Source organism: Pinus tabuliformis, chromosome 1_2 (assembly GCF_031772625.1).
Source record: "Pinus tabuliformis cultivar Carrire ecotype Pingquan chromosome 1_2, CPIR1, whole genome shotgun sequence".
Taxonomy (NCBI): domain Eukaryota; kingdom Viridiplantae; phylum Streptophyta; class Pinopsida; order Pinales; family Pinaceae; genus Pinus; species Pinus tabuliformis.
This window is the reverse complement of record NC_142298.1, coordinates 1,116,271,394-1,116,278,709: the sequence shown is the minus strand read 5'-3', so window position 1 is coordinate 1,116,278,709 and position 7,316 is coordinate 1,116,271,394. Positions and strand designations below refer to the sequence as shown.

General features: G+C 37.4%; 1 pseudogene; it reads right to left on the bottom strand.

Moving 5' to 3' along the window:
- Window positions 1–3,989: 3,989 nt before the first annotated feature.
- Window positions 3,990–6,925, bottom strand: LOC149210054 (pentatricopeptide repeat-containing protein At4g39530 pseudogene; annotated as a pseudogene).
- Window positions 6,926–7,316: the final 391 nt, after the last annotated feature.

The window sequence follows — 7,316 nt, the reverse complement described above, 5'->3', positions numbered from 1 at the left end:
GTGATCATATCATGGAGGAGACATAATGGAAAACATAAGGGCATCTGTTAAATTTTGAGAAAGAATTTATTGTTGCATTTCTACTATAATTATGTAATTTGTTGATCTCACTATCTAGATTTAGCATGATGATGAACCTTAGTAGGGGTTCGAAATGTGTTGATCCTAAATTATTGATGTGATTTATCTAGAAGAGTTTGCTTCAATCATGAATCACAGAAGCCTCCATTCTGAAATGTAATCCAGATTTTGTCAAAATTATATTGGATTTTCCATTCGCTTCCACACGTCCTTAAACCACTCTATAGAAAAATGTGATTGTGCTAAAAAATTATATTACACAAACTCTAAATAAAATATGATTAATAGCTAAAATTAAAATTTTACTATCTAGAAAAAAATGTGATTGTGAAAAATAATTATATTACACAAAGTCTAAATATATAAAATATGATTAATAACCAAAATTAGAAAATGAAATTTTGATTCCAAATATGACAAACCAATTAGATTTACTAATCAAATATTTCAAACAGCAAAAAAAATCCATTTAAAATAAAATAATATATTTAAATAAATATGTAAGAATGAAAATAAAATGAATGGTAAACCAATTAAATATCTGATATAGAATAATTTAAAATAAAATAATATATTTAAATAAATGTGTAAGAATGAAAATAAAATGAATTGTAACCCAATTAAATATTTGATATAGAATAAAGAAATCCATTTTATCTTAATCCATTTAAGATAAAATGTATGGGAATGGTAATAAAATGAATGGATACAATAAAAGTTCAGCATAAATATCTACTACTTTTATTAAAGACATGTATCTTTATTGTCTTTTCACTTTAATTTTATTTATTTATTTCTATATTTATATATATGAATGTTAAATACACTCTATACGCCTTATTCCCTCTTGCTGGAATGTCTTTTCTCTTTTGTGATTTTAATTATTTTTATATTTATATATATTAATGTTTATTATACAGTATGTACTTCTTGCTCATCCCTTCTTGCTTTAAATGATTTTTCTCTCAGAAATGTTTGATTAACATTTGCTGACTGCCATGTTCTAAGCTTTTGGCATTTTTGTCCGTCTTGATTTCCAAGATCGCCCCTCCTTCCTCTCATTTTCCTTACGAAAGTGATTTGCTCACCCCTCCTTCCTCTCATATTCCTTACAAAAGTGATTTGCTAGGAGTCATGTTAGCATGTCTTCATTCAAAATACCACAACCAATGAATGAATTTCACTCAGGTTCCCTTCATTCAAAATACCACAACCAATGAATGAATTTCGCCCAGGTTTCCTATTAAAACGATTTGCTCTGGGTCATGTCAACCCATCTTCCTTTGTTCGAAATACTACAAACAACGAGCGAATCTCTTTCAGGGTTCCTACCACAGACCTTTCATTGCTTCATCCCGCTGTTAGGAGCAGTGTCGTCAGACTCTTTCCATACTCGGGGGTCTGGCCAAGTCTCGCCAAGTCAGCACTGAGGTGAGTGACTCTCAGAGACTCTACTGGCAGACTTCCCACTAGCCAGAGTTGGAAGTCTTGGTCTCAGAGTCGGTAGTCCAACCCAATTCAGCCGGCCCAGGTTTTCTTTACCGAGTCTGAAAAGAATGACCGAGTCTTGCTCAGTCACAGGCCAGCCAAGTCTGAAAAGAGTAAGTCTAAAAACATTGATTAGGAGCCTGACTATTATGAACCCTAGAAGTGACCTGACAAGCACATTGATAGTACGCAAATGGCTAATGAAATTCAGGTTACAACAATAGATTCAGCAATTGTAGAATAGCAGATTCTAGATAATAAAATGTAAATTCAGTGACTATAGAAGTAATAACAATAATTAAATGTCTTGACATTTCAGTGCAGTACATGTTCAGAACAGTCTGAACAGCAGATATAAATCTATAAATCTTAGACAAAACAGGGCTAGTAATGAATCTCAATAATACATAATATCCTCCTGAGAAGGTACGGACACCAAGTCAAGCCCAAAAAAATTTAAGGGCAGCATGGATTGCTGAGTTGGTGTCTCCCACTGATTACCTGCAAGGAAACCAACTTCAATAAAGAACTTACTCTAAGACCTAAGAACCTATTTATAACTGTTGTTTCCACTTTCACTCAATGCTTAAGAACCTATTTATAATTATTGCTTCCTAACCAATATACTTTAACATTCTTAAGTAATGAATCTTAGACGAAACAGGATCACTCCATTTTCCCTTGCATGTGGGATAAGTAGTCTTTTGTCATAAACGTATCCTTAGTACCTCACCAATTTACTTCAATGTTTCCTAGGTATTGAACCTTAGAGAAAGCAATGTTTCCTAGGTATTGAACCTTAGAGAAAGCAATATTTCCTAGGCAATGAATCTTAGACAAAACAGGACTAGTAATGAATCTCAATAAATACAAAATACCCTCGTCAGAAAATATGGACACCAAGTCAGGCCCAAAAGACTGTAACGTATCCCTAACCAAATTAGTCTAATATTCCTAAGTAAGAATCTTAGACAAAACAGGAATTATTCCAATATTCTTAAGGAGGAATCTTAAAACAGGACTGGTAGTGAATCTCAAAAATACAAATACAATACAAAATATCTTCCTGAGAGGATATGGACACCGATTCAGGCTCAACAGACAAAACAGGACTACCATTGAATCTCAACAATACACAACAATACAAAATTGAGAGGAAATGGACACCAATTCAGGCCCAAAAGACAAAACAGGACTACCAATGAATCTCAACAATACAAGATATCTTCCGGAGAAGATAAGGACACCACGTCAGCCCCAAGTAATACAAGGGCAGTATGGATGGCTGAGTTAGTCTCCCGTAGACTACCTGCAAGGAAACGACTTCAATAAATACTTTACGCTAAGGTCTTAGAGCATATTTTTTGTTGGTGTTTCCACTTTCACTCCATTCACCATTGCATGTGGGATAAATACTCCTGTCATAAACGTATCCCAAGTTCCTAATCAATTTACTCTAACATTCCCAAGTTCTCTAACTACTTAACTTACATACAACCCTTATTGTCTCGATTCTATGTTAGCTCTTCTAGCACGGAATTGGGCTTCCCTAAGCCAATTTATTTGCCATTGCACGTGACAATGCCCATTTCTTCTATGCTGGAATCAGTATATATTCTTCAGGTATGGTAGTATACTATACATAACAGACGCATGTAATCTAGTATGTATTGACGCATAAAATACACTGGCTGCTTCTTAAAAAAAAATCGACATTATTGTCCAAATGTGTGAATACTGAATAGGCTGATAACATCAAGGATGGGTGTTTTCTTTCGGATAAAGGTTGCAGAACTTGATATTACTGGCTCAAAGGCAGGTAGAAATTAGAAACTTCCAATATCACTCAACACCGATAATCAAGAGAGCTCCATCCCTATAGTTAGGAATCGGACGCAAGAAAGTAGGTGGGAGTATTCTTCAGTAGTTGGCACGTATAATGACAAATTTAACATTGGAAGTGACAAAGGCACTTAACTGATTTATCAGAGGTTCGCCAAAATCTCACTTGAAATCTTAATAACACTGATATGTACTAACATATTAGATATGATGTGGCATGTAGTGACATTTTAGATATTAAAGCGCATTGCAAAAACAAAGCAGGATTTTATTTTCTTAATTCTGAACGCATGAAATTATAACTGATTTTTCAGCTGTGTTCACTTTCTAGCAGAAGTCACGCCCAGCATCTTCTCATAAGCTCAGACAGACTAACATCCAAGTGACAACATAGTGAGTCTACCCACATGCTTTCTGTAATAATATCCGTAGAGTGACAATTACCATAGCCATCTGAAAAAATCCCATGTTTTCAGGCATCAGGAGCATTTTAAGAATGGTTTCCAATAAAGTGGAGTATGAATGAAAACCAAGTATCCATCTCATTTGGTATTTATTATATTGTTAATGCTCTGCAACCGTTATAATATATTGGAAAGGTCAAACAAGGTGTTTGTGAATGAGGTCAATTACCTGCTTGAATTATTGTTCTAATAATGCACTTATATGAGAGGATATATAGTATATACCAATGACGAAAGATATGCTGATAAGAAACTCACAATTTGCATTCAGACATGCAACTTTCATATAAATCGTGCTCATGTCTGATGAAGGGAAATGGAGATATTGTCTGAAACAGCCTAAGTGAATTTGAGGTAATGTTACCAGACTTGGGTGAGTGAAAAAATTGGCGAGACAAAAGAATCAAGAGTTCGGCTATGGAGGAACAAAGGAAAAGCTCAGCCAGTACAAAGCCTGAGTTCTGGGTTTTACAATGAGGGCCAGCAAATTTGTTGATGGGCCCGCGACTCAAACTCAAAAAGTCATCAAGTACTTGTGGGTCAGAGTATGACCTGAGAATACTTGCAAGTCAACTCATGAGCTGTGAGTTTGACTTGTTCCCATGTTGACCCGGCCTGGTTTGGTGTGTGAATCCGGGTCAAACCCAGTGGGTTTGGTAACACTCATTTGAGGATGACATACATATTGATGCCATTCTTTTTTCCACAAAGGAGGTCATGTCGATGTTTAATAGATTGCTTGCCATTCCATTGAGCTACAAGTTGAAGGCATTGTAGCAAATAGTATAATAAATTGACGACAGTCAGCAAGGCGGGCTTTTAATGATGAGGCTACACGTTCAACAAGGTCACTGAGGTCCGACAAGACCAAAAGAGAGGCAAGCTTGTCATCTCAATGGCAAAGAACAGGACTTCCATCTACTCCTGCTCCAAATCAAGTAACAAGTGAGTCATGTCGGGTGCATATCCTTCCTCCTTCATCTGTTCTGTCAGTTTCTCTAACTTCGCATAGATCTCCTTTGTTTGTGGATGTGATCTGTCTCCTACAGTAAATGCATGCACCCTGTTTCTGACTTCAATCCAGCTCAGTCCGGGCTCCTTTTTCACTGCTCTATCTTTCATCAAATTCTGCACTTTTGATACCTGATCCCACCTCCCTGCTGCAGCATATATATTTGAAAGCAACATATGTGTTCCAGTATCTTGCGCTTCTAACTTTAGAATATGTTCTGCGATTCGTGTTCCTAGCTCCATATTGCCGTGGTCTCTGCAGGCACTAAGCAGAGTTCGCAAAGCTACAATGTCAGGTTCCAATGGCATATGATTAACAAATTCCTCTGCTTCATCCAGCCGTCCAGAACGCCCAAGAAGTCCAATCATGCAAGTATAGTGCTCCATTCGAGGTGTGATGCCGTGTTTACTCATGCAATTGAAATAGTAACGTCCCTCATCCAGAAGGCCCTCGTGACTGCAAGCAGAGAGGAGACCAACAAAGGTGACATTATTTGGCACTAAATTTTCTCGCTTCATTTGCTGGAAGAGGTGTAGGGCTTCCTTGCCATGTCCATGTTGGGCATATGATGAAATTATAGAATTCCATGACACAACATCTCGCTGAATCATTTGGTCAAAAACTTTATGTGAATTTTCTATGCTCCCACTTTTGGCATACATGTCAACAAGGGCATTTCCCACCGACACATACAAAAGATATCCACTTTTCATGACTTGGCCATGTAGTTGCATTCCCTGTTTAAGAGAAGAGAGCATTCCACAGGCACTAAGAACAATGGTATAGGTGAACTCATCAGCCTTCAGGCCTGCCAGTGGCATCTTAATGAAGAGTTTCATGGTTTCTTCAGCATTGCCTTGTTGAGTATGTCCTGAGATCATGGTTGTCCATGAAACAACATTATGTACTGGCATTCGGTTAAACAATTTGAGTGCATCATCTGCACTCCCACATTTTGCATACATATCAAGGAGAGCACTTCCCACAAACATATTACAATAACACGGAGTTTTTACAATTTGAGAGTGGAATTGCTTGCCTACTTCCAGAGCGACGAGATCAGCGCACACTCCGACAACTGTGGCTAAGGTGATGCAATCCCATTTCAAGTCTTCTTTTTGTAAGTAGCCAAACAATTGCAGGGCCTCTTCCTTAAACCCATCACGGGCATATCCCGCAATCATGGAATTCCATGAAATTATGTCTCTCTGACCCATTTCATCAAACACATTGTGTGCATTCTCTACTCTACCACATTTGGCATACATAACAAGAAGGGCATTTACCACAAAAGAACGGGAGCCGAATGCAACTTTCACAATGTAAGCATGAAGCTGGTAACCCGCTTCCAAGGCTGCTATGCTAGAACACGCCTTCAGAATACTCGAAATAGAAAACCCATTCGCCCTTACACATTCCAATTGCATAGCAGAAAATAACTTTAGAGGCTCTTCAGCATACCCTTGCTGGACATATGCTGCAATTACTGATGCCCATGAGACCACATTTCGTTCGAACATTTTGTCAAACACTTGGCGTGCATCTGCCAAACTTCCACATTTCGCATACATGTTAACGAGGTTATTTCTTGCAAACAATGCTTGCTCAAATCCAGTTTTGATCATGTGGGCATGGACCTTTCTTCCATCTTCCACTACTTTCGTTTCGGCATAGCGTTGCAATAAACTAGCATAGATATCGGGGTTCATCAATATCCCTTGTGGGTTTATAGCATACAAATTTCTCTGTGGCTCCTTCAGTATTCCATACTCATTTCCCAGAGTGCCAACCTCTTCAGCTGAATTTTCTTCCTCTAATTTGACATTTAAGGTACTGAAATCAGCAGGCGTAATTTTGCCCCTATTAACAACAATGCAATTGAATGATTTTGAGTTTTGAGCTATTAAAATCTGCGGCTGGAACGGATTTTGTAAGGCTTTCAGTGTCCTGAGCAAAACAGACTGTAACATGAGACAAAAACGATTTGATGTTTTCTTACTTACAAGCAGCATTTGGCGGTTAGTGGCGCCAAAGTGCATCTCTGCTAAGCAGCATCTTTCTCGTTTGCGAGTTGTGTATGATGTGATTTTTTAGAGATTTTGGTGACGGAATCCAGCGGAAGAAATTGAGGTTAAATTTTGATTTGTTGCAGTGAAAATGGTTTTTTAACTACATATTTGGATTCAACACCCTGGAAAACTGTCGGACGCTTTGATTGTGCACAAACTAGCTATCAAACTTGGGATTGTTACACGCTCTATTAGGGTAATGCATACAATACTTTGCCAAAGTTTGATAGAAAAATATTCAACAAAACTAGCATATAGAAACCCTAACAATAATCATTCCCAGCGATGACCACAAAAAGATATTCAACAATATAGAATGCTTACAAGGAATGCATGAAACAATCCTTTATTGTCCTAAAT